At 39.6% G+C, this 25,807-nt stretch overlaps 1 long non-coding RNA gene across 1 annotated transcript; it reads right to left on the minus strand.

The window, feature by feature from the left end:
• Positions 1-4,357: 4,357 nt before the first annotated feature.
• Positions 4,358-25,807, minus strand: LOC127498122 (uncharacterized). Its single transcript, XR_007925820.1, has 2 exons — positions 25,661-25,807; positions 4,358-6,047 (listed from the first exon to the last, which is right to left on the minus strand). It is a non-coding gene; the product is annotated as an uncharacterized LOC127498122 (long non-coding RNA).

The raw sequence follows: 25,807 nt of genomic DNA on the forward strand, positions 1-25,807 counted from the left end.
TGAAGCTGTGGCTGAAATCGGTGACTTGTTCACACATTTACTGTTTTCTATATGATGAATTGCACGTAGTGCAATATATAGGGGATAGGGAACAATTCAGACAGTGTAATGCTTTCCATTAGGGTGAATGAAGTCTGGATTTGCGTTAGTGTCACGTGAACCACAACAGTGTGCACTCGGCACAGCCCACAGAATGTATCAGACCCATTTGAATTCTACACAGAATGCTATATTTTAAAGTGATATGGAGGAGATTAGGAGGAAAAACAGTTAGACAGACTCTGCATTATAAATGGCACTGACAAGTAGAAGAGATAACACTGGTGCCATGCACCAACATAAATTACACACTTTTCAAACTACACATCCTCAGCATGATTATGATCACTGTTTTGCTTTAGTAACAGTTTCATATTAAATTTAAAAGGGGAATCTATTAGACTGTGGCTGTTATAAGCTGTCAAATGTGGCTTTACCAAGTTCAACAGCTCTGGGCGAGCTGTGATATGAACGCAACGCTATTGGCTATTTTAAAAAAGGGGGAGGGGCTGTTTGATATGTTCTGCCCTGCCTTCCTGTTTCAGTGGAAATTACGTCAACACATTGAATAACGCTGCACATTTTTAAGGCACTTTAGTAGGGTTTTTAATATACTGTAGAATAGCTCCACTTCTCATGCTACTGTCTACTGTCATGTTTTGTTGTGTTATTCCTCAATTTTTAATCTAAATATGTTATAGCTTATAGCTTATTCGGTGATCCAACCCTTTAGTAAAAAAAAATGGCACCTTTACCTGTCAACCACCAACCACAGCTATTCTGCTTGATGGATCAATAAACGATAGGCAGTCTTGCCCAATTAGTTTTGACACACAGGGAGAAGGGAATGAGAGGTAAAACATACTCTGTGTTGATGCACATCTTAAGGCCATCGGACACCTCATCAGGTGGTATTGATTTAGCCTAGCCGCACTGACTAAACACCAATCTGATGGCACTCAGCCCCTCATCATTAAGCTCTTCTCCGGAGTTCTGTAGCCCTCTAGAGTAAGCCGCCAGTTGCGCCCCATCCGCGCTCATTCGGTCCCCCCGTAATGTCACAGCATCGACCCCCTGCTGGTGATAATAGGGGTGAAAATCAGGTCTGGGCATCAACATACATCTCATCCCTCAGGTGTTAGCCTGCTGGTAATGAGGACAGCCGCTGTTTCCTCTCCCATCACACACGCATGCACACAGCCAAATGAGAAGAGGAAGGAGCTGTGCTGTTTTCTGCACCTGTTTTGAGCTTGATTGGAGGATAGTCTGCTGAGATGAGCTCCACATGGCACCCAATTACGATCCTGGTGCATTTTTCATGGTAGGTGTTTGCTAGCAGTTTTGTTTGTATTCATGTCAGAGTTCAGTTGTACTGGTCTGATAAATGCTGCTCTGGCTGGTCGTTACAATATATTTATTCAGGTTCAATAGAAAGGTGCATGTTCAACATCCGTGCAGAACAACACCCCTGGAAGCAGACGGATCAATATTTGAATTGCTAAACAAATGGACATTTTCACAGAAGCAGGCTAGAACGAAATTATTCGCAGGGTGCAAATTGCTTCAGCACTGACCATCTGACCTTTGACCTTGCTCATTTAGAGCACCTGTGTGATCTGAATGCGGCTCCGGCTCTTATTAATCACAGGGACCAAAAAATGGTCCCAGAGCAATTTGATGAGAAATTGTGTTATGTTTGAATTAGTCTTTAATTTGCGCTGAAGGAAAAAAAAAACATTTTCTAGGAATGGACGGTGGATGGAACCCAAATTCACAAGCAATAATTCCACAAAAAATTTCCCTTCAAAGGAAGTTAAAACAAAATGTTGAGAGTGAACTTTCACCTTGCACTGAACAGATGCTTGCAAACAGAAGTTGTTTGCCTGAGGAGGTAACCATAGGAACAGAAGTATGTTGGAGCGTTTTTCATTGTCGTTATTTAGCGTTTTATTATAGATTTGTATATTATAAGTATATAAAAAAAAAACTTGCAATTGTGCTGCTACTTGGGGCAGCTAATGTCATTTCAGGGAATAATGGTAATTTTCAAATATATGGAAGCCTACTAAGTTGAGTAAGAAAGAAAAGATGGAGAAACAATAATGCAAGGCCTTTGCAGACTTATTTGGAAACGATTATTATTTAAATTTGTTGTTTCTTCAACTATGGCTACTTCTAGAACATACTTTTTACACTCTTACTAATTTTTCTACAATAGCCGTGTTTCCACCTAAATTACCCAGACTTGTTGTTGTCTGTGTTTCCATCGCGGTCCGTGAACATTATTCCGGTGACGTAGGACAGCGTGCGACTTTCCAGTTCGTCCTCCGCATATAAGCTTAAAGGGTTAGTTCACCCAAAAATGAAAATTCTGTCATTAATTACTCACCCTTATGTCGTTCTACACTCGTAAGATCTTCGTTCATCTTCAGAACACAAATTAAGATATTTTTGATGAAATCCGATGGCTCAGTGAGGCCTCTATTGCCAGCAAGATAATTAACACTTTCAAATGCCCAGGAAGGTACTAAAACATATTTAAAACAATTCATGTGAATACAGTGGTTCAACCTGAATATTATAAAGTGACGAGAAACATTTTTGTGCGCCAAAAAAACAAAATAACGACTTTTCAACAATATCTAGTGATAGGCGATTTCAAAACACTGCTTCGAAGCTTTACGAATCTTTTGTTTCGAATCATTGTTTTGGATCACATATCAAACTGCCAAAGTCAAGAGAACTATTGAAATTCGAAACACTTATGACGAAACGAAGCCTTGTTTACTGAAATCACATGACTTTGGTGCTCCAAACCACTGATTCGAAACAAAAGTCATAAAGCTTCGAAGCAGTGTTTTGAATTAATTTGTGTTTCGAAGATGAACGAAGGTCTTACGGGTGTGGAACGACATGAGGGTGATAATAAATGACATAATTTTCATTTTTGGGTGAACTAACCCTTTAATAAAGCCTGAACTTCATTGGCGGTCCATTGGTCGTATTTTTTAAACTCCATTGTTGATTCGAATAGCAAACAACTCTTACTGCACGCACCCCAACAGACTTTTAAAATGGTAATTGAAATAAAATGCTGCGTGGAGTCAACCAATCAAAATGATGCTTGAACTCAACCAATCGGCATGTTCAGCACCCAAGTCCCACCCCCAAAAGTTTATGAATTTTGAAAAAGTACTACCTCATGAGCAGGGACTTTCTGAGGGCGAAATTTTTACCCAGAACTTCATTTAGACCAGTACTTTCAGTAGACCAATACTTCTTTTTTTTTTACTACGTATGGCCACAAGAGAAATATTAACAGAATTAATTAAGACACTAATGCTGCTTTCATGTGCTATCGGAAATTTGATAATTCCCACTTCTGAAGTTGTGATTATGAGCTCATTGCATTCAACTTTCGAAATTGGAGGGCGTTCATGTGCAATTTTTACCTAGGAAACTCGTATTTACGATAATTCCAAGAGCACGTGAAGGCAGCATTATATACCGTTATCAGAACATATTGAAGTAGATTCAGCTTTCATCATCTCAATATGTGCCGTTAACGCAGCGTCAGATGTCAAAAGCTCTGTCAGTTTTTACTTTCACTTTCTGTAGTAAATACCAAAGAAAAAAGTTAGAATCTGTTTTAATAAAAATCAACCCCTGGGACAGTGCTTGAAGTCAGTTTTATGTCTCGAGTTGCACAAAAATTACACACTTTACCTTCAAAAAGATTTTAGAGAGGATAATATATTGTACTTTTAGTCGTTGTATAATTTTCACACTAAATCCCCTGCATAAACCTGTGGTAGTGCTTTAGCACAAGTTTGACTAAATCAACAGATCGACCTCATTATTTCTAGTGTATCTACCTTTCTGATGGAAACAAATGCATTATGCATGCCCTGTGTCTGAGGGGCTGCATTTAAAAGCCCAATGTTGTACACCAGCACCCTGAGATGTTTTAGCACACAATCAATAATTCCCCATCAGCCCGAGCAGATTCAGAGAGACCAGCACCGCCGGCTTTGAAGTTCTCTGACAAGTTAAACCCAGTCCAGTCTTTAGAGCGCTAATGGCCACCCTCGTAAGAGCCAGAGATGTTTTATGTTGTATTTCTTTTCATTTTCGAGCAACACAATTGTATGAAATTCAGGGTATTAGAGGATCAGTTGTGTGCTAAGTCCTTGATAGCCCTAAGTTGTAGCTGAGGGAAAAAAACAAGGAATCTAACACTTTGAACACAGCATCTGTCCGCCAACTGCAAGAAACAACAACACTTTGAAGGGATGACAGCACCAAATAAACTCACCAATATTTTCAGTTGCAGTTTTATTTGAGGGGAGTAAGAATGCCCTCTGGCGATGTTTTCTCTGAAAGGTGCCGTATTCAAAGACCTCCGTACATTTGAGCTAATGAGACCAGTCAGACTCTTAAGTCCTTGAACAAGCCATTGATCAATTAGCAACAGCACTACTTTCACATCCCTCTGTGTCTCATTTACAGTTTGCTTTGATTGATATTCTGATTCCAGCTAGAACAAAAGCCATTCCCGGGAGAAAAGAGGATATTCCACCACAAGACTGAAAACATGAAGAGTTATTGCTCGCTTTTTGTTCATTTTCTTTTTTTACTTAAAATATCTTTTTCTATCTCACCACTGTGGGACTAAGGTAACCACATCAGCAGGGGTTCGATATGGTGCAACTCAAAGGCAATCCAAGACATGGTGGTGACATCGCCGCACTGTGAATAGTCTTCAAAGCCCATTTCTGTCACCGGTGATGTAAAGTTTAAGCACAAATATTGTGTCTGAAGTTTTTCCTTGTGACATAGGGCAGTGTTATGATTTGGAACTAAGAGTTACAGAGTAGAGAAGAAATATAGTCATATATTAAAATGAATTGGTGTGTCAGTTACTGTTAGAAGCCAAATTGGAAATGCTCATTTTATTTGGCAAACACATGCTGGCACTGTGCACAATGCTGTAAATGTCATTTACTACCTTTTAATGGTTAAATAAATAAATATATGTGACCCTGGACCACAAAACCAGTCATAAGGGTAAATTTTTGAAATTGAGATTTATACATCATCTAAAAAGCTAAATAAATAAGCTTTCTATTGATGCATGGTTTGTTAGGATAGGACAATATTTGGCCAAGATACGACTATTTGAATATCTGGAATCTGAGGGTGCAAAAAAAATCAAAATATTGAGAAAATCGCCTTTAAAGTTGTCCAAATGAAGTCCTTAGCAATGCATATCCACTCACAAAAATACATTTTTGATATATTTACGGTAGGAAATTTACAAAACATCTTCATGGAACATGATCTTTACTTAATATCCTAATGATTTTTGGCATAAAAGAAAAATTGATAATTTTGACCCATACAATGTATTGTTGGCTATTGCTACAAATATACCCGTGTGACTTATGACTGGTTTTGTGGCCCAGGGTCACATATATATAATGCAAAACTCATACTCATGCTGTATTTGTATGTTTTAAAGCAGATTAATTATTTATTCCAAACTTTCAGCTATCCTGCAGTTTGTGAAAATCTCAAAAGTTCAGTAGGCTTTTAAACAGTTGGAAGCAGAGAGATTAATGTGTGCCAGATTCGACTGAGCTTAAAGGTATTTGGAGGCATGATCTCTTCCCCCTTTAGTAAGCCTGAAGGGGGCTGACCACTGATACTCAATTACTCCTCTCACTTTGTGGTCTGAGACTCCAGAGGCCAACTGCGGACATCCGTCTGTGGCTGAGACAACACACTCCATCTTCACCTCATGATGCAAGAGTGTGACATCGGGCAAGGCCACACGAGAGAGGTCTGCGGCTGACAACTTGTAGCACCTCATCCGCATCAGACAAAACATAAGGGACTATCACAGATGCTGCTGTAATTGGTGCTTCCTGGACTGAAGCTTCCAGCCAATTGGTTGCTGGGCAGACTTCGTTCATTCTGGGAAGGTGTTTGTAGAGATGTCATGTTCACTGTAGAGGAGAAGAAAGTAAGTGTTGATAACAATGTGTTGTAGACACCTATTTACATGTACGAGACCCATTTTTGAGATGATTTTAAAATGACAAGAGAAACTACAGATACCCAAATACAAGGGCCCTGTTTACACCTGATATTAAGATGCGTTATGGTCGAGATCACAAGTAGACGAGGGAGACATATTCCCGTTTACACCTGGTGTTTTAATCCATCTCTTTTGTCCACTTTCAACCACTTCTGTCCTGATTTCTTTGAGGGCAGGGTCTATGGGCGGGTAAATGTATAGGCTTTTTCAGATCTTTTGATCTAATGGACGAAATAAGCTAGCCCAATTTACATATGAACGCGACCAGAGACGACGAAAAAAAACACGGAGAGCATCAACTTTCATTTCTGCTCTGACAGCTGTGCGTGTTAGAAATCAGGAATGGTGAGAGAACATTGTGCTTGGTACATTTTTCGTCTTCAAACCAAACTGGGGGCTTCAGCCAACAAAGTTTAAATCCCGTCTTGTTAGCGCGCTTCCCATAATGTTTAAGAATTTGGTCAGTAGGTGGTCTTTTGTAGCTGTTCGAACACATTCGATTACATGAGCATCTACACTACAAAAGCAATCCAGTCTAATGCGTTTTCGACTACCTCTGAAAGTGGTCAAAAGTGGACAAGCTCAAAACATTTTAGACCTCTTTTACACTTGTATTTAGCGTCGTCCACTTGTGATCTGATTGACCAAAACGCATCTTAATACCAGTTGTAAACAGGGCCAAGATGTAGCTCTCTCTAGTGTCCTATTGCCTCTACATAGTTCCTTTTTTAAAACTATGCTCTTAAAAATTACCCTGACGAAACCCAAATCGTTATTCATTAGCAGCCAGGGTGAAGGGAGTCATAAAGCAAGTTTGTAAAAGAGCTGTCTGACTAGAGCAGTACGATGACAGACTGTAACAGCGAGGACGTAATGAACAGACCGATAATAACAAGTTGGTTTTTCAAAGTGTCATGTTCCATGGACCAGTCATTCGCAACTCATTCGCAGTTAGCTATGAGGGTCCATCTTGTGTGATTTGGCTGCTCTCATCTAGAGTAATCAATTCAAGGGGATGCTATGAACCATTAATTAGCCTGACCAATGAAGCTTATAATTTAGCATATGCAGTTCTCTTACAACTTGCAGAAGGTGAAAACTAACCTGAATACCTAATTTAGCCCTGAAAAAGTTACAGAAACACTGTCAGTTTATAGACTTTATGCTTGGTTTCAGAGCTTTCTGGCAGGTGCTTAACTCAAACAGAGCAACTAAAGAGTACCTAAGAACTCCATCTGATACTATGTTTGTTTGGATACAAGAGCGGAAATCAGTATTTGGGATATGAAAACTTAGTATGGTGATTGATTGCAGCAGGACAATGGAACAAACTGGTAGTGATGATTTGTGACCCATGCTGGCAAAATGAGTCGGAATGCGCACGCTAATTTTGAGCTACAGGCAAAACAAGTGAAAAATCGAAATTGAGGTTTTCAAAAAAAATTTGTTCATTAGGCCCTCGTCTAGCAATCCCAATGCTTCAAATAGCAATTAAACATCTAAAAATATCTTTATTTGTACATTTTCTGAGAGGAGTACCTTTACTTTGATCATGAAAAATGCAGTTTTTCTCTGCTCGCTTCTCAGCACAAGTTTGGTATTGTTTTAAAGCGTAGCATTCCAACTTTTGTGAATATTCATAGCGAATTCTCGATGACATGGGTCTAAACCAATGAAATGTGAACTCATGCTGATGTAACCAAAACGATCTTACTCACGCTGACTGACATCCGAAGCGCACGCACAAAGATGCCTCAGACAGCACACGATCCCGATATACACATATACACAGATTAATAGTATTTCAAAATATCTGTCTTGGCGAGTATTCACACAAACATTATCTGTTATGTCTTAAGTGAACATTTGGTTAACTTTTGAGGAAAAACATCTGATGTGTAACATTTTATTAGATCCATATGATACAGTAAGACCTACTGTCACACATAATATATAGGCTGTTTCATTAATGTTAATCAAACAATTGTGGAATCATGGGGAAAAAAGTTGAATATATATATATATTTTTTTCCTATAGATATGGGTTTTTGATTTGGTTTGTGCTAAATTTGGTGTTATTACCAGGGATTTTAAGGTTTAGTTGCTAGATGACTTTCTCAAAATTGACTTTGCTGACTCTATCGACTTTAAACAGGTGTAGCTCAGTCATTTTTTTTGTCGGATTCCAACAAATCATACATCATTTTGAAGGTTTTTTAATAGAGAATGTGAGAATAACTGCTCGTTGCAACTCATTTTGCCAGCATGGGTCACATTTACTTCCATCTGCATGGGCAGTGGCTGGAGTTGATCACAAGCTTCGGTTTCTTACTGTAAAGGTACAAAAGCTGTCATTGGGGCAGTAGTCAAGTCAAGTCAAGTCACCTTTATTTATATAGCGCTTTTTACAATGTAGATTGTGTCAAAGCAGCTTTACATTGATAACTGGTACATTATTTGGCTGCACAGCAGCTCTTAAAAGAATAGTGTCAATGCAGGCAGATCAAAGCACTGTTGAGTATCAAATGTCAAGTCAAATGTCAAGTGTCCCCAACTAAGCAAGCCAAAGGCGACAGCGGCAAGGAACCCAAACTCCATCAGTTTGGGTTCCTTGCCGCTGTACCCTTTCTAAAGGTACTAATATGCACAATATAGGTACAAATATGTACACTTTTGGTACTGTTATGTACCTTTTGAAAGGGTTCCGCCCTAGTGACAGCTTTTGTACCTTTTTTCTGAGAATGTGGGGTCCAATGTTGAAATATCAATGATTCTACATCAAAACCTCTATAGGAATTGTAAATAATAATTGGGATGGTGGAAAACATAATAAAAAGACCCAGGATGTAGGCGGCTTCTGGAGACTGGATGTTCCTCGGCCTAATGATCCACTCTTGCTGGGACTTAAGGGGTTACCGCAGCAGGAACAGCAAGTGCCGAAACAAGGGGGTGCATTAGTAGTGAAACATCCCCTGCAGCATCTGCAGGCCAGGGAAACGCACAAGGGGATATACTGTAGGATCAATTACCGGCATTTTGCTCGAGGCCTCCTGCTACAGTGAGGGGTCGAGGGAGAGGGGAGAACAATCAATGCAGCCTACTGAGGGGCCTATGTCAGACCACTTACTGGGCTGACCACCCTTATGTGCTTTACTTCCCCGTTGCAGCTTCTCAGCAATCTTCTCAAACACCCTTCCATGCTTCCTCGGTGTACCTTCACCCATCTCAGAAGGCAAGACATACAGTAGATGGTACAAATGGGACACAAGGTGAACAGAACAAGGATGGGGAAAGGGGAAAAAAACTCATATGGTCACTTGTCTTGTCCCAAAGCATGGCAGCGGTTCAATAAAGTGCTTGTGCTGCCTGATTGACACTACCCTGCGGAGAAGACATTTGTCAGTGGTGGACAAGGTGCTAGTGGGGTCATCTCTCATGTGACTTCAACTTCTACAGTCTCTTCCAGACAAAGGGAGGTAACATGTCAGGTGGACACACACCTAATCAGGCCTGCCACACAACGAGATCCATAAACTGTCAGTTCCCTATTAGTCCTTTTACAAGACCCTTTTTAGAAGACTTTCTTGTGGTGCTCGAGATAAACAAGCTTTGACCTTTGGTGCACTTTGTGCACCAGTCTACAATCTTTACAATTCTTTGACAGAACATCCCATCTGTCTTGCCTTTTCACCTCCCAATGTGAGAGCACTGGCACTGACAGTGTCCTGTGTGAAACCATTACCATCAGAGTCTTCCGCCATAGTCTGGAATACATTACAGCTACGGCCTCCGTTGTCTCGTCAGTACGCGCCAGTTCTTAATCTTCCAGTTTAAAGGGTTCATTCAGTCCCATTAATTGGCATGCTTGTGGTTTGTCAGAGCCTCATTAATGAGTAAGCCTGTTACGTGGCCCTGCCGGTTCCACTTCAGTGGGCACATCTGCCTACGCTAACCCACAGAATCACAGAGGTGTCAAATTGAGGTGCACACCCAGCAGGTATTAGCATATTGTCACTTTTGCCATTAAAAGCAAAGCTGAGGAGATTATGATCCCATTCAGAAGGGAAGAATGACACACAGACATGAATGATGGCACATCATAAGATCCTTAATAAAAGAGGAGCAGAGAGGAAGTATGGAGATGCATACATAATATGGAGTCTAATCAGAGCTCGTTCTTTTGCTCTCTTTCCTCTTCAGTCTTTTTCACCTCTGTGTCCCTGTCTCTCTCTCTTTCTCTTTCTGTCTCCGGTAGTCTGGTAGTCATTGAACAGCAAAAGGTCTGGTCCACATTGCATCTTATTTTGGCCAAGAAGAGTGACATGGAAAACAAACCACTGTTTGTTTTGTGATTATGTGCTGTTTAGAGGTGGGTTAATCTGAGGAAAATAGTGGACTTTTTTGTCACTGAATAACATTAGAACTCTCTAATCAAACATGCCTGATTCAACTCAATTAGCTTGTTAGTAAAGACTGCAAGACCTGAAATGGATGGGTTAGATAAGGAAGACTTCCAAAATAGTTACTGCTGGTGTGCCTCCAGAGGCCTGTTCCATAAAACAAGTTTACCAAATAAGCCAGGCTTTTTTCAGTTAGTCTGACTCATTGTCAGTTGATTTGGTTCCATAAAGCAAATTTAACATAGCTCAAGCTCAGTCACTCTGGCATCTTATGCTGGGAAACTAACCTAGTCCAGGGCAGGCTAACTGTCAGGCTAAGCCTGAGTTGTTGCATGTAAACTTAAGGTATTTTTACTGACTGTTTGAATGTTTTTGTTTTGTTTTTTTTTAAATACATGTCTCTCTGGTTTTGTTTATGGCAGCTGTAGTATCTTTTATGGTTATTAGAAGAACATTAGAACACATTATTCAAAAGCACAGACTAAATTTTAACTGGTAAGATGAACACACATTATATTAGCCTATATTAGCCTACCCCATTACAATAGTCCCTTTACAGTTACTAGTATCATAAAAATACACTTACTTGTAGGTTTAAAATTCATACATAAGGCACATTTAAAGGATTAGTTCCCTTCAGAATTAAAATTTCCTGATAATTTACTCACCCCCATGTCATCCAAGATGTTTATGTCTTTCTTTCTTTCTTTAGTCGAAAGGAAATTAAGGTTTTTGAGGAAAACATTCCAGGATTTTTCTCTATATAGTGGACTTAACTGGGGTACAACAGGTTAAAGGTCTAAATTCCAGTTTCAAAGCAGCTTCAAAGGGCTCTACACGATCCCAGACGAGGAATAAGTGTCTTATCTAGCAAAACGATCGATCATTTTCTTAAAAAAAAAAAAAATGATATACTTTTTAACCACAATGCTCATCTTGCACTGCAATAAGTCCACTATATGGAGAAAAATCCTGGAATGTTTTCCTCAAAAACCTTTTCGACTAAAGAAAGAAAGACATAAACATCTTGGATGACATGGGGGTGAGTAAATTATCAGGAAATTTTAATTCTGAGAAGAACTAATCCTTTAATGTCCAACAACACCTATTTTAACAAAATGTATTTTTTGGTCAGGATTATTGGGTAACACTTTATTTTACAGTGCCGTAGTTACACGTTACCACATATTACTTACTATAGTAATAACAGTAAATTATATTACAAGTAACTAACCCTAAACCAAACCCTAACCCTAACTGTAACTCTATAGTAAGTACATGTAGTTAATTAATAGTACTCAGTACTTATTTGAGTAATTACAATGTAACTACGGCACTGTAAGATAAAGTGTAACCAATTATTGCACTTCTATTCTATTGTGCTTCATTTTGGCGCACATGCACGCAGCAGCGCTCGTTCACTCTGAATTTTAGCAGCAAAATGAAAATTTTGCATGGATTTTTAACATTTGTGTCTGTGAAATGTAAGTTATGCACTGAGGAACATACCACGTCTCAAACGCATAAAATGCACAATATATATATATATATATATATATATATGCTGTTTGCCATGGTGGGTTGATATGATCCATGATCGACCTTAAGGGCTGCTTAAGAATAGCATGCACATCAAATGATCTTAACTCATTAAACCTGTGTCAAAATAGTGGGATTGCTTGAAATTAAATAGTCCTTTATAGAACCACTTTAGCCCCGACTGATTTGTTAGGTTAATTGAAGTCAGGTTTTGGACTGGAATCCCCAATTTTCTTTGGCACTTTATAGAACAGGCCTCAGGAACAGGGTTGGTAAACACTGCTCTATAGACAAGTGGTTCCCAAGCCTGGCCCTGGAGTAGGCCTACCCCAATGCTGCACAATTTAATGTCTCCCTTATCTGACACACCCATTTGAATCAGGTGTGTGTGATTAGGGAGGCACCCAATATGTGCAGTACTTGATACTCCAGGGTTGGGAACGACTGCTATAGACAATTGAAAAAATAAGCCTGTAGTGTTTAAATTACTTGGATGTGAGAGCGTGTTTATGTTGTGGTCCCTGAGGGTAACACTGATTTGTTCATGCAAGACTTTTTCCCATCTGTCAAAAATTATAATTGTGGTATTAAAACATTGCTTGGTACATAAGATTAAAAAAATCTGAACAAAAATGCAGATTGATGTTTTTAAACAAACTTGTAAAACCATACCACCAGTCTATGTATATTGTCCATGTGTGATCTTCTGTATTCACATGCCATGACAATATGGGCTAGGTGAGACCGTAAAACCCCCTCTGGAGCATAATGGACCACAACTTCTCATTATCCTACAGGGCAGTGTTAGCCCATATTAAAACAGGCTCTCAAACAGCAGGACAGAGCTAGTGATAAAAAGTGGGTATAAAGCGTTCCTATAGGAAATCAACCGCAGCACATCCATGGAATCCAAAGTGGTACTAGTAATATGTTAGCCATTTTTATCACATCGGTTTTTTTTTTGGTGCAGACGTTTATATAAGTGATTTTATTGCCTGGGCCTGCGTCATGGGGATAGAGAAAGCCATGTTTATGAGATTACTACAAGCAAAAAGAGATTCTCACATTGAATGTTAGAATGGAAGAGGGTGGGAGATGCTGATCTTGTTGTTAATTTGTGTATAAGCATATGTGTGTGTGTGTTTGTGTGAAAAGGAAGCACAAAAAAGACAATGCAGGTGTTTAAAAAACAATCTGAGCCCTTACACAAACAGCCCTCTTTATCACAAATGCACACTATTCAAGTAAGACCTTGATTAGCTGGTTCAGGAGTGTTTAATTGGGGTTGGAGATGAACTCTGCTGGACAGTGGCCCTCCAGGACACACGATTTGGGGGACTTTTATAATTCTCAGGGGCTTGCGGTTGAAATCGCTTTTGGTTTAGTTGGCGTTCCGGTTTAAATCATGTTCCGTGGGTGGGGTTCAGATCATCGCAGGGGGGGCTTGAGATCATCATTAACCCCCCTAAGCCCTGCTCCAGGAACAGGATTGGACACCCTGGTTTAACCTCAAAAAATGATCAATTTCTTTCCTCAGAATAGAATATGACAATATTATAACAAGCCTGACACAAATAGGGAGTGAAACGGTGAGATTAAGTTGTGATGGGCTGATACTTTCTCTGAAAGTAAGAGGAGGACTTAACTCACTACAAACCAACAGCACTGAAAGACAGCCATGCACAGCAACAGCAGCAGTCTGACATTTTGATTAATCTAGTCACGGCCGATGATTTATTCAATTGCACTGGACCGCCAAACCCCTCCAAGGGTTATATGGAATGCATTCAGAATCTAAAGTACTCAATTATACAATACATTAATTAAAAATTCACCTAAATGTTTTAATATTTTTAATGTTGGCTTGATTACAAAGAGACACATTATTTATACTGTTTTTATAGTGGAATTAATTCGTGTGATATCAATTTATCATAGTGATAAGATGAGGTATAGAGAGGTTTCATTATGGAAAATGTGGTTGTTAATTCAATTCTTTATCATCTGCGAGACAAAAGAGATGTGATGATGAAAGATTAGAAAGATTTTGTATTCTAACTGATCCTGATGCTAATGGCCCGATCTTTGCTGTTGTGAATAATTTGTTCATCACTGAACAAACAGTGCATTTAACATTAATCCCTGATGATCTCCTTATCGTTTTAAGAACAATTTACCTAGAGTAGCTGAGCCCAGAAATTTGGCAGGAAAAACAATATATATATGGAGAGTTTATTAGTTCTTGTATTCCTTAGGAATTAAGCCCATGACCGTGGCATTGCTAACACCATCCTCTACTGTTTGAATCACAGAATACGGCCAATTTCAAATGACACAGACCTGCTTCAACCAAACAAGTGTCATTAGAATGAATAGCGATGCTAACAGATAGCTTTCTCCAGTGCTGTGTCCGAAATTGCCCCCTATACCCTCATTCACTGTTCCCTACATTACTCCACTAATATAGTCCACTTGAAGGAGTGAATGAAACGAGTGAGTGAATTCGGACACTGAGTGCGCCGGAAGGGTTGCCATTTTCGCATAGTTTGTGCTTGCTGTATAATAATAATTTGAAACATAGCAAACTGGCAGCTCCAGTAGTAATGAATATTTATGTTGAACTCTGCCATGGAAACTAGCATGTACAAACCTTAATTAAACGATTTAATGATCAATTTAAAAAAGAATTTATACTATGTTGGACCGGTGCGGTTTGGAAAATGAATGGATGATTGATTCAGCTGCGGGCGCCATCTCCTGGCGAGACGCCGGAATTCATTCAGTGCACGACTCTCACCGTGCATTATGGGTATTCTCAAGCCGTTGAGCGTGCATCAGCTGTACACTCGTTATTGCGGTGCATTGTGGGATTGAATGAATGCACTCAACATCGTCCACTATGGTTTCGGACACCACTACAAATGGCTGTCCCCTCAAATAGTGCCCTATTTAAGGGTATAGGGGGCAATTTCGGACACAGCCCAGGTTTTAAAGATGGCTGAAACCAACATTTGAATAAATTCATATTTCAATGCTTTGTGACAGTGCCTACTGATTTGGCTGAATTAATAGGTTCCAGTCTGCACTACTATACGGGTCAATGACGTGACGCATCATTTTTTGTCCAAAGGCCTTAATAATAATAATAAAAACAAAACAAAGATATGACATCCAAAGTATGTAAGGTAGATTTGTTTTATTGTATCCAAAAGGTTTTAATTATATTTTGCTACATATAAAAGTATTTTAAAGATTTTGAATTGTCAAAAGGTCATTAGGTTTAACCGTCCAAAGGCTAATACAGCCATTTCATTTGTGAATAAAATATCTTAAAATGTAATAAATGTATATATTTTTTTTTATTCTGGCATGATTTTATAACATCATATATCAACATAGTGCAAAATGGTATTAAAACTATGTGTAGAAGTCGTTGCTTTGTTATGAGAAAGAATGTCCGGGAAAATTAATTTTATTGATGTCATTCGGAGTAACCAATATAAAGGAACCATTTTGGATCAAGTCATGCGGTCAATATCATGTGACAAGATGTGACATCATTCAGACACCTGCAAAGGACCACATGGTCGTGAAGCAAAGTAACTAACTCTCTCTTAACTATTTGAAAAATTAATGTTTTCACTTGCTCATACGCATGTCCTGAAACATCAGGTCTTTCGGTACAACCGCTATAAAACGTGGAAAATGTTGTAATATTTAAAAACTTGTACTAAATATAAAATGTTTGATTGTCCTTTTGCTAGCTAGTTAGCTAGATATCAGCCTGTTAGCATTGTTTGAAAATATCGTCATTCGGTATAACCAAAAGTGTCATTCGGTAAAACCAAAATTTTGGTTAAACCGAATGACTTTTTTGGTGACAAATTTTGTCCATCTTGTAAAAAATGCCAAAAGCAGTGCTAATTGATTATAAAAACCACATAATCTCATTGTTAACACTTAATAAAACTTCAAAATTAATTATATCTCCATTAATGGTTTTTTTTACACTTTTAAAAATATTGATTGAAATTTTGCTCTGAGAAATTTAATGTTTTCCAGTGTTCTGCATATGCAGATTAAAATTTGCTAAGGTCATACTGAATCTTAGTGATCATACAGAGGCACATATGATGTCAGTAAGTTTTATTGCTCTGCTCCAGAGCTGCACACATAAGAGCTGCTGACTCTACAATCTAAAGCATGTGTTCCCTCACTGCTATTACAGTCTCCTTTATCTCAGATGCTGCCGACAGCCTTAGTAATTAATGAGGGTGTGCTTCTGATGTAATTTAGCTTGCTCAGGGTTGAGATACATTACATCAGACTATATGGATTAGAAATCTTTGCATCAAGGCCTTCATTCACCGTTCCAACAGCAGAGAATATACGTTCAAGAACGACCCCTCATTAGGACCAATATTTCGCCATGTTTTAATTGTGTTGAGGATGTCTTTTGTACTTGAAAGCCTCATCGCAAGAATAGCTATAGGATATGTATTAATTGAGCAGGCTTGTTGTCAAATCCAGTAGTTTTTATATGTAACGCTCTTCCATGAGACTCATTAGTAACTCTCAATCAGAATTCTAAATGGCATATGTTGGAAGTCATCCCTTTAGGAAGAGCGGTCATACTGCCGAAATCTACAGCGGTGCCGGCAATGATCAGATTCCTGCGCCAGAGGCGAATTTGTTTATGTCCTACAGCATATGTGGTTACATTTGTGCTACGGTAGAGGAATCCATTTGTTTACACAATTACTGTTTAATTTTCATTGGTATCCAAACATTTAAACATTAAAGCCAACTCATGACATGCACACTGGGCTTAGCATGCGCAAGTAAGTTGCAACAAGTTTTGTAATTGGCAAGATTAATAACATTTACAGCGTGGCGATGCAAATCGTCCTCTCAGCACATGAATAATGGAGAGCGAGCCATCACTTTGAATAATTCATCTCAAAATATCCTTTAGTGCAATTTTTAATGACCAGGGGCAAATCTAGATTTGTGACAACAGCACTATGCCAGCGTAATTAACGAGCTCAGCGGCACTCGCTTAATTGCTGTGAGAAAGTTCCTCGATGCCGGCAGGCTTTGGAACAGGGGGCTGAAATAAACACTAGAGCGGAGGTTAGTTATGGAAGACCCATAAAGAAAACGCTTCACAACCGAGGCTCAATGGCTTAACTGCGCGGTTCTCCTGTGCACGTACCGGCTCTGATCACCACTCATGAGTAGAATATTGATGTTGGGAATTAATTACTTGTTTTACATAGATCCAGACAAAGCCCTCGAAGGGAGAGCAAGCTCTGGGAGCAGAGCAGACTTTGACGGAGGTGGGAAATTAGAATGGGGCTTTAAGAGCTAAGTTGATGTGCGCACTGGGGAAGAAACTTAACAATGTCTGAGATTGCCGATGATTACAATTAGAGTTGCTTATGGAGTTGTTTGCTGCTTGGAGATTTATTTCACAAACATTGTTACTTTCACAATGTATTGCTTTGTCCTTTAAGCTAAATCAAAGGGTGTTCGCTTTTAGCTGTTTTTTAATAAACAGACCTGTAGAAATTTGCTCTTACTGTAATAATAATAATCAGCTTGTAATCACAATTTAACACTGACAATTCAATATTGACAGCTGACCAACCAACTAAAACCAGCTGAACACCAACTTAAAGCAGCTATGAACTTATGAATTTGACATTTTACATATTATTTGCCTATACTATATAGTAGAGAACTAGGATTATTTGAACACAGGGTTAGTGAGAAGCTTGTTATGTCTGACGTCACATGTCACCGCTTCCGGGTACAAACGCTCGACCATGTGCCCCAAGAAAACAACAAACGGTTCAAATATACACTCACGATACCGATATAATCGATATAATCCTACCCATTATCACCATACCGAAATCCCAGATGGCCAGACAGTGATTCATCTTTTATAAATCATTAAAATATTTGTGTCTGGGACGCCAAGAGCACAGACTGTAGTGTACAAGTATTACCTTAACAACATGCCGGATATAGTTTAGTGTTAGCATGTTGCTAAGGTAATACTACAATATAGATACAAATGCTGGGGGATCTTTTGGTGCTGGGAATGATGTCTTAAAATGCTGTCTATGTAGGTAGTGTATGAAGGGTGTACTCACACTAGGCGATCTGAACTGTGCCCGAGCATGTTTGACCCCCAAAGTCTGGTTTGTTTGACTAGTGTGATTGCTCCGTGCTGTGCCCTTGCCCACTTAAAGAGGTGGGAAGGGTTGCCAGGTCTGTGCAACAAAAATAGCCCAGTGGACAGTCAAAAGTAGCCCAAAAATAGCCCAATGTGATATACTCCAACGGGGGGCTGAATTCTCCACTGAATTTGTACATCTGGGGGGGTGTTTTGGAGCACTGAAATCATACGTACGGGGGTGGAAATCAACCCGCGGACTTGGAAACACTGTAGGTGGGCTCAGGTGCGGTACACATGCTACTACTCTTGTGTGTGCTACTGTAACTGTCGTAGACTGCGGTCTTTAACCTCCTTGTTAGAGCACCCGACTCCCATGCCGACGGACCCGGGTTCAAGTCCCGCTTAGAGCAGGCGGTTCAAACAGGAGAGGTTAGATTGGTGCCGTGACCCGGATGGGAGTGAGGTTTAGGGGGGTGAGTGTAACTGTCGTAAGCCAGTAAGAGCTGTGCATGTAAACCTCACTCTAAATTCATCTATCAAAGTCAGTTGCCTCTGTAATAATCTTTTGATACGTGCAGCACAATCAAGTGAAAATTGTTGCGTGGCATAAATGATAAATCTATTAGGCAGTCTATTAGCGAAAGTGTTTTTTTCCGCATTTTCTTCAGAACAAACAGTTGCATCATAAATGACGTAAGCGTGCTTTGGCCTGGAATGTTAAGTGCAATGTGAGTGTAGGCCAGCGGGGGAGTGGGGAGTATGTGCCTAGTGTGAGTCGCCCTAAGTGTATTAGTATTTAGCATATAACAGTTGAACCATATAGCACATTAACACATTTTGCAGACATTACCTTGTCTAAATTAATTGTGGTATGCATTTAAAAAACAAACATCATTTTTTTGTCTTCTAATTGCTATTTGCATGCATTGTTTTCCCATTAGAGACCTCTTGTACTTTTAGTTTACTACTCTCTCTCCTTCTCTTCTCCCTCTTGTTCGTGTTAATTACCTCTAACAAACAACTCTGTATCATGTCAGGCACCCAGAGCCCTTTAAGCTATGTAGGCCTCGTCTCAGGCAGAGCAAGGGCTGGCTCAGGCCTTGCAAAGAGTGCGATCGATCCGCTCTGTGTAATGATGGCTGAAAGATTGCCTGCATCAGAGCCTGATCTGTGCACTGCGGCTGGATTAAGGGAACCATGGATTGCCATCGATTTCTATCTGATACAATCATTTCATTCAGACTCAAATCTCCTGCCTGGTGGAGGGAGACAATCCCTGCAAAGATCTTTTAATTCCTGCCCAGGACCTTCATCACAGGCCCCCCATTCACTACATGCTCCACAATCCTGCCAGGTTAAAACCTATTGTTGTTCTGGCTACTACTGTCAAACTTATTAATTAAGCCAGAGCAGGAGACTAAGACCCTGCTGGTCCTGAGGGGGCTCCGCTTCCTCAGAGAATGGGTCGAATGAGGTCGTTGGCAGGCTTGCACTTACCATCAATTGTTCTTCCTGATACAGTTGTGTTTACCGATACATACAACATCTGCAGTTCACTTTGTGCTCTCTCTGGAGACTGAGGAATGCTTAAACTAATGCATTCTTAGAAGAATGTGTCACTGTGGAGTGTTTTCTAAAAACTGTGATTAAACTATTATGCCCCTTTTTACAAGATGTTATATAAGTCTCAGGTGTTCCCAGAATGTGTCTGTGAAGTTTCAGCTCAAAATACCCCACAGATTATTTATTACACCACATTGTAAATACCCATTTTTGAGTGGAAGGAAAAACATACTGTTTTCGTGCATGTATCTTTAAATGCAAATGAGCTGTTGCTCCCCACCCCACTTTACGGAAGAGGGCGGAGCCTGTACATCTTGTGATACTCTGCCAAAAATATGTGTATATTAGATCTGCGTATTAAAGTGAAAGCAGCGTAATATACAGTACCTACTGCTGTATATGCTGTTAATATAAAATAAACAACAAAAGAAAAACAGAAAATCACTCTCTGCTCTTGACTGAATAACTTCAGTAGCTTTAATAAGAATACATTTCTTACTTGAATGCTGCTGTTAAATGCTCTGGCGAGGAAATAAACATGGCGGACTGTGTACAGCTCACTCAGGGCGGGGTCTATGCAAATAGTGCAGAGTCCGTCAGCAGTTGTGGGCGGGGCCTGTGCAATGTGACGCCACATTGCATAGAAACTGCAAACGGCTTATTCTGAGACAATGCTTATGATTTATGGGGATTAAAAAAGAGGAGTGGCTGGATGTTTACCATTATAGGGTGGATGTTTACACACTGCCAACACACATTTATGTTCAAACACCATGGAAAAGTGAATTTTGCATAATATGTCCCCTTTAACTTTTAACATTCCCCTTTATGCTTATTGTAGATCTCTCATATAAAGCAGTTCGTATTTAATGTAATATCATAGTTCTGTTTTTTCATGAATTACTTGCAGTCCAGATCAGTTCTGTTTGAGAATAAACATTACATTCGCAGCAGTATATCAGCATCAAAGATACTCCCCACTGAGAGCTGATCCATTTCCCTTGATCCAGGTTTCTTTCAGCCCATTATATCAGTCTCTTACCATGCAGATCAATTATGCTCTCATGTATCACACTGTCATGGACATCCTTCTTAAAGCCTTCTTATAAATTGCACACTTCAATTAGTCCAATTCAAGAAGCAGGGCAGTGATTCACCCTTACGCATGAAAACAAACAGGCATGGGATTTATTGATTTTAGCCAGCTTTTCTTAAGACATTGATTAAATCCCAGTATTATCTCTCCAAAGTGGAGGGAGTGTTGTTTTTGTGGCAAATTTTGTTTGCATTAGCACATAAACTTGTGGGATCCCATCTAAGGCTACATTCGCACCACAAGCCAAAGTGTCCGATATCTGCTCAACTGCTCACGACCAATTCGTACGTATTTTATGAGGTGGCTAATTCGTATGAATTCGTACGACCTCACTCGTACGAATTCGTACGATTTGTCTAAACCCCGGTGACGGGTAGGTTTAGGGGTGGGGTTTGGGGTAGGTCATTCGTATGAATTCATACAAATTTGTCAACTCGTAAAATACGTACGATTTAGCAAAAAACATATGAATTTGTACGAGTGTGGTCGTGTGAATTCGTACGAATTCGCCACCTCGTAAAATTACCTCGTAAAAGTATGAATTGCAGTGAGATCGGGTTGGTTTTGTGATATTATTCAAATGACTTTTCAAATGTGCCACATATCAGACACTGATATAAACAGTGCTTCTCTAAATGGCATTGTGTGTGTGTGTGTGTGTGTGTGTGTGTGTGTGTGTGTGTGTGTGTGTGTGTGTGCGTGTGTGTGTGTGTGATTGTACCCAGAATACTCCATGTTCTTACAGGAAAGCCACAGGAGTTTAAATATTAACACAGACACCCTTTCAATCTGTCTTCTTGCCTTCACAGGTTCAATTAATGAAGGTCTTGCAATGGATATAAGATCACTCCTTGAGGTCAAGAGAAAGCTTCCCCTTCACAATCTTGCTCAGCTGCAGCCGGTGGAGAAAACTTTGCCTCTGCCATTACATCTGACCTTCCGATTGATTTATCGCAATCAACTGGAAGGAAAGAGGAATTCAGGCACTGTCTATGTGCTGAGCAAAGGCACCTTGGGACTGCAACAGACAGTTCACAGCCTCCCATCAATTTCCAGTGACAGGAACAAGAGCTACAGCGGAAAGGTGCAGGGCTGCAGAGCGGGGAAAGAAGGGGAGCCGGGCAGTCAAGAAGATCCCTAAGGTGTCCACTACTTAATTAGCTTTGTAAGAAAACAATCAGGTTAACAAGCAAAACAAAGTTATTAGATTCCCCACATTATCCAGCATGGCCTAGAGAGGCCTGTCTGTATCAGACCCGCACTCCACTGTCACACCTCACTTCTGCTCACTTTAATAGCTGCTGTATTAACTATTGGGGCAGCAGAAATCACGGTCTGGTGGGGGGTTGGTCGCCAAGGTGAGGGGGCACAGTGTCTGAGGTGACGCTGTCTTTACCAAGGGTGTGTACCATTCAGAATTGAATTGGAGGTACTTTATTTTCAGTATGTGTACTTACAGTGTACTTACCTAAGAAAGTACTGGGTAATGTACGGTAACTACAGGGGTTAAGGTTAGGTTTAGGGATAGGTTCAGGGTTAGTACCTAGTTATTACCCAGTTATTGTAATTAGCATAAGCACATGGGGAACAGGACTGTAAAATAAATTGCTACCGAATTGGAAATGCCTTTTAGATCCCAAAATTGTAGGTAATTTCAATTTACGGTGGTATAATTAGAGTTTATATTAATGAGAAATAGAAATAACTGTTGTATGTGTTGTTATTAAAGGAAAGGCTCACCCAAAAATAAAAATTCTGTCATCATTTATTCATCCTAATGTCATACCAAACCACTTTTGTTCATTTGTGGAACAAAAAATAAGGTATTTTTAATATTCTGTAATTATTTTTGCCCTACAGTGGTTAAGCAAGCACATTTGAGCTGCCGTTTATCATATTTGACGTGCTTTATGTATTTGCTTTGATTTAATGTTTATATCTGCATTAAAGCCTAAAACATCTGTTCATCATATAAAGCTATTGTGTCTTTTCGGAAGTCTTGGATTAAACATCTTGATTCATGTGGATTACTTTTGGAGAGTCTGTTGTAATTGTTGATTACATAGACTTTCAATAAATGGACACAACGAGGATAAAATGGTTTAAGGTTTAACTTTATTGTCCATTCTGTTTGTCACAGAGCGGAAATTTGTCTTTGATACTAGTGTCATCCATATATACATAAATACATCCACATGAGTGCTTAACAACACAAACACAAAATTAAACAGAATTACACGTATTTCTTCTGTCCAAATGAATTTTGAGTCTATGCCCAGATGGGAGCATTTCAAAAATAGAGTGAAGGGGGTGAGTATGGTCTTTAAAAATTGCAATTGCCTTTTTTTTTTTTTTCTCCATAAAATGATAAAATAAGTCCTGGAGTGAGAGTTTTTATGCCAAGTGAGCTTATTTACCTGATTAACTATTTGTGAAAGTTTGTTCTTCTGTTTAACTGTTAGATTATCATACCATGAAGCGATATACAAACCCGATTCCAAAAAAGTTGGGACACTGTACAAATTGTGAATAAAAAAGGAATGCAATGATGTAGAAGTTTCAAATTTCAATATTTTATTCAGAATACAACATAGATGACATATCAAATGTTTAAACTGAGAAAATGTATCATTTTAAGGGAAATTTAAAATTTCATGGCATCAACACATCTCAAAAAAGTTGGGACAAGGCCATGTTTACCACTGTGTGGCATCCCCTCTTCTTTTTATAACAGTCTGCAAACGTCTGGGGACTGAGGAGACAAGTTGCTCAAGTTTAGGAATAGGAATGTTGTCCCATTCTTGTCTAATACAGGCTTCTAGTTGCTCAACTGTCTTAGGTCTTCTTTGTCGCATCTTCCTCTTTATGATGCGCCAAATGTTTTCTATGGGTGAAAGATCTGGACTGCAGGCTGGCCATTTCAGTACCCGGATCCTTCTTCTACGCAGCCTTGATGTTGTAGTTGATGCAGTATGTGGTCTGGCATTGTCATGTTGGAAAATGCAAGGTCTTCCCTGAAAGAGACGATGTCTGGATGGGAGCATATGTTGTTCTAGAACTTGGATATACCTTTCAGCATTGATGGTGCCTTTCCAGATGTGTAAGCTGCCCATGCCACACGCACTCATGCAACCTCATACCATCAGAGATGCAGGCTTCTGAACTGAGCGCTGATAACAACTTCGGGTTGTCCTTGTCCTCTTTAGTCCGGATGACATGGCGTCCCAGTTTTCCAAAACGAACTTCAAATTTTGATTTGTCTGACCACAGAACAGTTTTTCCACTTTGCCACAGTCCATTTTAAATAAGCCTTGGCCCAGAGAAAATGCCTGCGCTTCTGGATCATGTTTAGATATGGCTTCTTTTTTGACTTATAAAGTTTTAGCCAGCAACGGCGAATGTCTATTTTGACCTTCCCTCAAACACTGTAGTTGAAGCCGAGGCCTGGAAGAGTTTGGTTCGTGTTGTCGACATGTTGAGAAAACGCTGTTTTCATACTTTACATACTTTTCCTTGTGGCAGACAGTCGGAGTACTGCAGGTATTAAGCAGTTCTTAAAGGATTTAGAAGTTGACTGGTTCTCTTGTCTCTTCTCTAATATGTTAATGATAGGCAGCGTGTACAAGGCAGAGATCTGAAACCATTCAGCTGTGCACAATTTCAAGATCATTTGTGATTTATATAAATCTAGAAGATCAGCATGCGTATGCTTTTTGTGTGTAAGTTCATTCTCAATTACATGTATATACGCACATTTGAGAAATGATTGTAAGGTCAAACGTAGGATGGTTCCTATGCAACATTTTATAATCTGAGTGCGAAACCTGTGGAAGAGAAACAGGAAATGGAAGACCTGAAGTGGAGTTGGAGCTGAGTGGTTACTGCTCCACTCATACTTCCTGAAGAATCATCTACAAACTGGTCTGAAATGTAAGTTACATGATTTTAAGTTATTTATTGAACCACTGAAGCAATATCATACTCATAAGAGTGCTGTCAGAGGTAAACTAGACAGACCAAAATAACATAAATCAAGCTTACAAAATGAAATCTTCTTATTTAGAAGATACCTAGAAATTGCTCAAATCGTTGGATAGCAATTCCGTAAATTCCTCTTCCTCTCAATCCAATTCATATTCCAGTTAAACCTCCAGTGAGCCGTTGCTAATTCATATCAAATTCCAACTAATCAACTGAAAAGGAGCCAGTTCTTAAATTCTGAATTTCACCCAACCATGGTGCTTACATGATTGTTTTTCAAAGCAATATCTGAAATTGCAAAGACGCATTTATGTTTTGCTGTAAAGATTACCACATTTGTGTGCGCATTTCTCCTATGTTCATGCCTCCCTTTGTTTTGGCATCAGCCTGGGTGATCCCATGCATTAATGTACTCACACAAACTAAAGCCGGTGATAAAACAAGCCTAGCACATAAAACAGCAGCTGTCCACACACACTAAGATGGGCTTTCAGTCCACCCAAAGCAGACTCAATACCTATAGCGCTCTACAAGGGCTTTTATATGTTTTGACATAAATTGGAGGCACTGGAGGGCAAATCTCCAATTTGGACCGGGCCCCATCCAAACAAAATGAAGCTCTGCCTCGTATAAGCTTGTAACTTAAGCAGGTCCATTTCCGTTCTCCAAAACAGCCTGAAATAAGCAATTGGTTTATTTACTCTAATGACACCAGTGAGGTTTGAACGTATGCAGTGGAACTGAACGTGACCCACCGTCATGACTGGAGCTGAGTGGAGAAGCAGAGCAGATGCTACAGTTCGGGTGTGGTTGGCAAAAGAGTGCTTGGCTTGGCTGAAGGCCATCCTTTCCCACTGGGCTGTGGCCAGTAGAGATGCTTTTATTATGAGCTAGCCTCCCAA

The sequence above is a fragment of the Ctenopharyngodon idella genome, chromosome 17, assembly GCF_019924925.1.
Source record: "Ctenopharyngodon idella isolate HZGC_01 chromosome 17, HZGC01, whole genome shotgun sequence".
Taxonomy (NCBI): Eukaryota; Metazoa; Chordata; class Actinopteri; order Cypriniformes; family Xenocyprididae; genus Ctenopharyngodon; species Ctenopharyngodon idella.